This window comes from Triticum urartu, unplaced genomic scaffold, assembly GCF_003073215.2.
Source record: "Triticum urartu cultivar G1812 unplaced genomic scaffold, Tu2.1 TuUngrouped_contig_6285, whole genome shotgun sequence".
Classification (NCBI taxonomy): Eukaryota; Viridiplantae; Streptophyta; class Magnoliopsida; order Poales; family Poaceae; genus Triticum; species Triticum urartu.
In genome coordinates, this window is record NW_024117034.1 from 20,181 (window position 1) to 28,789 (window position 8,609).

The 8,609-nt window shown below is 47.5% G+C and overlaps 1 pseudogene; it reads right to left on the bottom strand.

The window, feature by feature from the left end:
- Positions 1–1,589: 1,589 nt before the first annotated feature.
- Positions 1,590–8,345, bottom strand: LOC125530397 (annotated as a pseudogene).
- Between the last annotated feature and the right edge of the window lie 264 nt (positions 8,346–8,609).

Genomic DNA, 8,609 nt, shown 5'->3' on the forward strand with positions numbered 1-8,609 from the left:
GTGGTGATGATCTTGATGTTCTACCGTCGCAGGGCTTCGCCTAAGCACCGCTACAATATTATCGAGGATTATGGTGGAGGGGGGCACCGCATACGGCTAAGAGATCAATGATCAATTGTTGTGTCTTTGGGGTGCCCCACTGCCCCCGTATATAAAGGAGCAAGGGAGAAGGAGGCCAGCCCTAGGAGGGGGCGCGCCAAGTGTGGAGTCCTACTAGGACTCCCTAGTCCTAGTAGGGGAGTCCTAGTAGGATTCCACCTCCCATATGGAATAGGAAAAGAGGAAGGGAAAAGGAGAAGGAAGGAAGGGGGCGTTCCCCTTCCCCAGTCCAATTCGGACCAGACCAATGGGAGGGGTGCAGCCACCCTTGAGGCCCTTTTTCCTTCTTTCCCGTATGGCCAATAAGGCCCAATACGTATTCCCGTAACTCTCCTGTACTTCGAAAAATATCCGAATCACTCGGAACCTTTCCGATGTCCGAATATAGTCGTCCAATATATCGATCTTTACGTCTCGACCATTTCGAGACTCCTCGTCATGTCCCCGATCTCATCCGGGACTCCGAACTCCTTCGGTACATCAAAACTCATAAACTCATAATATAACTGTCATCAAAACTTTAAGCGTGCGGACCCTACGGATTCGAGAACAATGTAGACATGACCGAGACACGTCTCTGGTCAATAACCAATAGCGGAACCTGGATGCTCATATTGGCTCCCACATATTCTACGAAGATCTTTATCGGTCAGACCGCATAACAAAATACGTTGTTCCCTTTGTCATCGGTATGTTACTTGCCCGAGATTCGATCGTCGGTATCTTAATACCTAGTTCAATCTCGTTACCGGCAAGTCTCTTTACTCGTTCCGTAATACATCATCTCACAAATAACTCATTAGTTGCAATGCTTGTAAGGCTTAAATGATGTGCATTACCGAGAGGGTCCAGAGATACCTCTCTGACAATCGGAGTGACAAATCTTAATCTCGAAATACGCCAACCCAACAAGTACCTTCGGAGACACCTGTAGAGCACCTTTATAATCACCCAGTTATGTTGTGACGTTTGGTAGCACACAAAGTGTTCCTCCGATAAACGGGAGTTGCATAATCTCATAGTCATATGAACATGTATAAGTCATGAAGAAAGCAGTAGCAACATACTAAACGATCGTGTGCTAAGCTAACGGAATGGGTCATGTCAATCACATCATTCTTCTAATGATGTGATCCCGTTAATCAAATAACAACTCTTTGTCCATGGTTAGGAAACATAACCATCTTTGATTAACGAGCTAGTCAAGTTGAGGCATACTAGTGACACTCTGTTTGCACTCAGAACACGCCCAAATACTCAGCAACGACCGTGTTTCATGTAGAATTACGAAAATAAATTGAAGCATGACGAACGCAACACAAAGTCACAAACACGACACAATACATGGTATCTTCGCTGCTGCAGAGTGCAGGTAACCCAGAGGCTTGACGAAGTACGACGACAACATAAACTCAAACAGAAACAAAACGAATTCATGCAGCAGGACCGATTAGCAGGTACTAGTTATTAAGTTGTTGCGGCCGGCCGGATCACATGGGAGATGGTGCCGATGGGGGCGGGCTGTTGTTGTCGCCCCCGTAGAACTGCAGCACGGTGTAGACGGTCTGCATGACGGTCATGCCGAGGAGGAAGACGGCGGCAGCAAGGAAGAGGAACGCCCACGGGCTTCTGAAGTAGGTGTGGATGAGGTTGGCGCGCCACATGTTCCACGGCTGCCGGAAGGAGCCCCTGCCGCTGCACGGCGTCTAGTGCGCTGTTGGGCTCGAGCACCACGTCCCTGGAGATGGTGTTGAAGAGCTTGGCCACGGCCTGGTCGCTGCCGATGGCGTTCTGGATGATCCCCTTGGAGCTCAGCAGCGCCACGTCCTTGGCTGAGTCGATGATGTTGTCCATGAAGAAGACATAGCCTGTCACGTCGTTGCCGGCGCCGGCGTGCAGCCGCTCGAACGCCATCATGTTGAGGAACATGTACTCGGTCGAGTCGTCCACCGACACCGTCGGCATGCTCAGCGTGCCGCGCCGGAACCGGATGTCGTGCAGGCTCAATGTCTTGCTCGGCTTGAACTGGATCCCCGCTTCGTAGAGCCCCACTGCTGACCGGATGATGGCGTTGTCGTCCTCAATGTCCTGGGGGCTCCGGATTTTGTGGCCATCATGTTGAGGAACATGTACTCGGTCGAGTCGTCCACCGACACCGTCGGCATGCTCAGCGTGCCGCGCCGGAACCGGATGTCGTGCAGGCTCAATGTCTTGCTCGGCTTGAACTGGATCCCCGCTTCGTAGAGCCCCACTGCTGACCGGATGATGGCGTTGTCGTCCTCAATGTCCTGGGGGCTCCGGATTTTGTGGTGCTTACCAGTGAGCATGCTCCGGCGAAAGACATCCAGCGGGTGGAGTCCTAGGCCGATGCCTGCTGGTCGTGTCCCGGATGATTAACCATTCGGTTGATGAAGTCGTCGTTCTGGCCATCATGCATGCATGCAATCATCAACATCCATTAGTTGAAGAGAAAGAGACACCCTTGAAAGAGTCTTTTACCCGGCTTTACAGATAAATCAACCATAACAAGTCCATATAAAATGTACTAGTGTAACAAAAGTAACTAAAAGTTTGCTCGGGCAACGTGACAAGCATGCCCAAAATTAAAAAGAAAACAAGCCACACAGGTGGAAGATCAGCAGCTAGCATGAGAAGCAAGGTGGTGTCCTGCCGAAGTCAGCTCGACGTGGTAGGTAGTACTAAAATTGCAAATCAATCAACTTACATATATCTATTATGTACTACTAGTAAATTGCACGTGCTTTGCACGTCACATGTAACAATACCGAGAAACTAATAAACATACTTTGAACCTTCTTAAACTTAAATAGATATACTATGATTGAATGAGTTGGAATTTGGGTTAAGTTTCCCATTCATAAAAGTCTTGTCTCTTATGTTATATCTGTTTTTGCCACTTACATCAAGTTTAGTTAGCTTAGAATGTTTTTTTTCCTTTGTCTCAGCTTCTTTCTCTGGTGATGTGGGCTAATTTCTTTATTGCTGCATGTTGAGACTCAACAGGAAAACATGACATGGAAAAATAATAACAAAACATGAATATATGTGGGAAGTTGATCCGCTGAAAAATAAACCCCTAATTTTTAGGAAGCGAATTAGTTCAAGTTCTTGAGCAAATATAGCGTACAATTATCCCTAGAAATTCTGTTTGTAGCTTTTCAGCGAAACTAATGCCAAATATATTTAAAAAATAAAATGCCATTTGTTCTGGGACGATCATCAGCCACCGGTGTCCATTGCTCGCAACATTGCTGCTGATATACTCCTCTGGCGTTGGTGGTGCGGGTGCTCTATCTGTAAGGAGCATTGCTATGCGTACGACTATTCCCATACGGCACTCTAGATCACACCGTCCTTGTATAGAGCAAGCCGCTGCCCACCACCCGATCAGGAATCGTACAAAAAACGTATATCCAAGTGTCGTACGTACAGCAATTTCGATCTGTAAATCCGTTCTCGAGGCTTGGGTGCAACTGTTCACCGCCCTAGTGCAATATCCTGTGTCGTACACAGAACGAACGTCTCTCTGCTCCCTGCAAACGGCAAGTTATTTATGAAAATGTTGGGCAGTTTCTGCAACCCTCCCCCCACCCCCTCACTCCCAGCCCGTGGGCCTTATGGAAAAACACATTTGTTCTTTATGTTGTCAGTTGATGGGTCGGTGTTGCCAAATAGGGGACTGATCTGCGCCGGCGCCGGCCCAACAATTCGGCCGGTCGCGCGCGGGCCATCAGATCCAATTACGTTAGACTGTCAGATCTAGGTAAAAACAGTTCGTCCCAGCTCCCTTCTTCCTCTCGCAGCACCCTTGTCTTCCTCCCCGCATCTCGCGCACGCTCCCTCCTGCATCTCGCGCAGCTCGGCGGGGCGGGGGGCGCGCTCTCCTCCTACCCGCCTCGCTCCAGGTCGCAGCACCGCTCCTCCCCTCCTGCTCCTTGCTAGTTCTCGTCACCGGGATTCGCGGGAACCCCACACCAGCATCTTGTTTTCGTGCTCCCCGTTTGCGCTTGAAAATGGATGTAGCAAAAACTTCGCCAGTAGTAGCAAAATCCAACTATGATTGCAGCAAATCATCATCGCCGCCGTCGCGAGGTCATAGCTCTGCCTTGATGGAGGTAGCAAAAAACTTTGCCGGTAGTACCAAAAAACAACTACAGTTACAACAAAACTTGTCATCGCCGGTGCCCCACGACCATCCTCTGTTTGTATCAAAATGAAGCCGGTTGTAGCTAACAACGGAGCCGGTTGCAGCTTTTTGGCGCCGTCCATGGCTTCCGTCGTGTATGGTTGAAGCTTTTTTTTTGCCGGTTGAAGCTTTCCTGTAGCCGGTTGGAACAAAATTAAATGCCAGTTCCAGCTCGCACTCTGCCCGGTTCCAGCAAAACAGTGATGGTTCCAACTCCGGCGATGGCCGGTTGCAGCAAAAAAGGATGTTGCTTCCAGCTCCGAATCCAGCCGCTTCCAGTAAAAAAAACTGAGCAGAGTAGCGTGCTCCCCGAGAAGGAGATGGAGGTGTGGAGGAGGAACTGGGAGAGGGGAGGAGGGAGGCTTGCGGCGTTGGATCTCATCGGGGGCACGTACATGGCGGAGGGTGCCGCGGGCGCGGCCGGAGACATGTGTGCTGGTGGGTGCGGGCGGGGGCTGGTGCCTGTGATGCGGGTGCCCCGGCGTCCTCGTTGTGGGGAAGAAGAAGATGGGGAAAAGAACGATTGGAAGCAGTGCTCTCGTCGCCTTGTTTTTTTTCTAAGGGGTGCTCCCATCGCCAATCGCACGATCGATAGCGATCGCAGGGCCCGCGCGCGTCCGGCGGAATGTTTCGGCCGCGCCTTTCCCTTACTAGTAGTACTGGCTAGGCTTACTGCAGAATGCCTACCATTACCACGTGTCATGATTTTTCCTCCTACTCCATTTGTACTCACAATTTCTTCGCACATAGACATACGTGAGATTATGATGATGCTTCTTCTCGAAAGAATTTGTGGGCTGACCTCTACGTTCAATTGAGGAAGTATTCTGGCGTAAATATACAGCAGATGGATTTATTGAGTGGTGAGTTATTCAAACAGAATGGCCCAAAGATCGAAGAAGTTTTGTGCTGAAGTGGGTGCTAGGTAGTAACCTGCGGGCACTTATTTTACCAAGTTATAATAGTTCACATTTACATATAATATTTTTTAAAACAGTATGATATATATGTTGATTAGAGAGAAACTCCATACTCTGTTTCTCTCCTGATAATCATCGGAAAACAGCTGCATTTGTAATATCTCGAAATGGATTACGTGCATGTACCTAAATGAACCTTGCCAAATGATTGTTTGAGATATCCTTGTGTTCCTTCATATTTATATATTTTTTATACATAACCAGTCATGCAAATTAAATTGAGTCGTCACATCATAGAATATATCATGGAAAAATATATTTCATATGAGATCTATAGAATTAGTGAATTATATGGCAGCCTATAAGATAGGACCAAAAAAATTAAAAGCTTTCTAGACATGAACACCAACACTTGGCGGTCGGGAATTTTGCATAAGCAGGACATTATTAGATTTCTCATTGATTGGAAAGTACAGATCATCAAAATAGAAAATGAAAAGCTTTGTGCACACACAAACACTTCGTGTTCAGAATTTATATTGTGAGCTATTATTTCATTTATGTTGGATTAGAAGGCACAGGTCAACAAAAAACTGGCGCTACCATGAGAATGACTTCACGTTACCTGTTTTCCAACTTCATAATGTTGAACATGTAGTAGCACGTGATCCAAATTATACAAGTTTCCAACGATGCTCATACGCCACTACCAACAATGCCAGCTCTTCCCGCAGGATGGTACAGTGGGCGGGGATGATACCCAACGCACCGGTTTTGTGTTCCACACACCGAGGACGGCTCCGGGAGCGTAGGGCGATCTGGTGGCCGGAGTGGCGAGGGACATGGAGAGGGACGCGGTAGGGGGATGGCACAGGGAGAGCTCGGCTGGAGGAGTGGTGATTGTGGTGGCGATGGATCTGCGATCTAGAGATCTAGTACATGCGGTGCAGCGATCGATTTCTAAAATGCAGAGAGATGATGGGCATGATCTGCCATGGTCTGAGCGATCTCGCAGTAGAAGAGTCCGTAAGGGATAACTTTGTCGGTTCCAGCCTCTAGGTGCTTTTTTTTTTCTTTTGACATCGGTTCCAGGTGGTTCTTCTTTGACGGGGGGTTTCCAGGTGGTTCTAGTTGCGCGGCGTGGACTCCCAAAGCAAGGGCGCACGCATCAACATTTTACCAATGTCCACGTGGAAGGATCTCGTACAACACAAGAATTGATCTGACGGCTCACAACTCTTGGATTTGCCAATTCTCAGCCGTTGGATGGAGTAGATCCAATCGATGATAGCGTAAGTATTGCCACACTATATGAGGGTATAGAAAAAGAAAGGTGTGTACCTATTTTTTGACCGACTATGCCTGAAACTTTATTTTGAGTAAGTCGATTTTCAGGGCTGTTGGATTCCATCATTCTTTTTTTATTCTTTCTCTTCCATCTTTCTTCCTCTTCGTTCATTCTCTGTTGCTCGTCTCACAACCTCTCGTCCGGCTATGATGGCACGCCTCGCTGCAGCTCACCATGCCGTCCTTGCCTCCAGTGAGGGCGCTCTCTAAATCAGGTGGGAATCAATAATAAAGACGCCCCTTCCACACCCACACTAATCAATACTCCCACCACCTCCGCCGAAGCCGCCGCGATGAACTACGATTGCCTCCAGCTCGGCCTCGAAGCTCCTCCTTGCCACCTTCTCCCTTCTATCACGAAATCGACTTATGCAAATTGTAAATTTAGGCAACTTACATACTCCTTCAGATCCATATTACTTGTCTGTTGGATATACATCAGTATGTAGACAAATCTAAGACAAGTAATATGGATCGAAAAGAGTAAGACCGTGTGCCCTTTTTATATGGGTGTGGCTCAGTTAAGTGACATAATATATAAATAAAAAGGCTAATTTCTAAAGAAAATTTTGCACAAATCTTCATGTAAGATCTCTCGAATATAGCATTCGCTAAAACTTGGTAAAGTCTTGGTCGACTGAGATTTAGCATCCCGCTTTATGTTGGGTGAGGAATAATTATTCTTCGACATCCTCTATTTTAGCATCAATGCATTGTAATTTTACGTTTCGTAATTTTTCTCCTATTTCATACGTCAAAAGAACTGTAAAAAAATATTTTATGTTACGTAAAAATTACAAACATAAAAACATAATGTAAATTATATATAAAATACAACTTTTCTTGTCTTATGACTTATATTTCTGTTTTCTTATACCAAATTTTGCATAGTAAATGAATATGAATGTAACTATTTGTATTTCCTTGCAAAAAAACAATATGTATTTCATGTGTAATTTATTTATGAAACGATCATAAGATTACCTCGGGTGAAGAATAACTAATTCTGTACCCTGAGTGTTGAATAGTATTAATGTATATATGTGTGTGTGTCTAATATTTATATTTATATTTCAAAACAATATGAGAAATATTTATAAGGTACATTTTTATTCATTTCTTTGAACTATTTCTGTGCAATTTTCATTGTTTAAATTTTTTTTACAACAGTATTGGAAGGCAGGGTAGTTAATAATTACCGGAGGCTTTCCACTCTCAACCTCAACAAGCTTCTGAAGCAGGAGCAGAGGTAGCTGGTTCTCGAGCATGAGCACGTCTCGCCGGATGTAGGGCACCATGTAGAGTATCCCGTGGGGGCTGAAGATGGGGTCGTTATGTGCGTAGTCGCCGACCTGCTTCCCGTCGGCGGCGGTGCACCTCATCATCTCCAGCAGGAAGCACCCGTCGAAGATCATCATGGCCACGAACCGGTCCCTGCCCCCGCTGTCGCGGCCGGCGCGCCACTCGCCATGGAGGTCCATGTACGCGCCCTCGAGCTCCTCCACGACTTCCTCGACGGCGGCAACGAAGTTGTCGAGCGGCCGGTCCGCGCGCAGGAGCAGCTGGCGCAGCGCCCGGTGCTTGTGCTCCTCCATGGGCCGCAGGTCGCGGTCGCCGTGGTGGAAGGGGCCGAGCGACACCACCTGTGGCTGGGACGCCCTTCTCTTGATGTTGGGCATGCAGGGCGGCACTTGGTAGATGCAGTGGCGCTCCCACCTCGACACCTCCGCCGACTTGTCGGTTTCCTTGAGCTTCTTCTCCACGTCCACCACTCACGTCCTCTTGCTGCTGCTGCTGCCGGCCGCCGCCATTACGATTGATTGATTTATGAAAGATATATGGTTGCTATAGCTAGGATAATGGTCAGGCAGTACTGATCTGTGCATGCGTGTGGAATTGTGGATGCCGATGCAGAGCGCAGGGCGCTATATGTGCGTAGAGAGATACGTTACTTGCATAAGTTGCATTGCATATGCCACATTCCGCGTGCTAGACAGGTGTGTATGTACAAAAAGAGGTTCATGTCATGTGCTTGC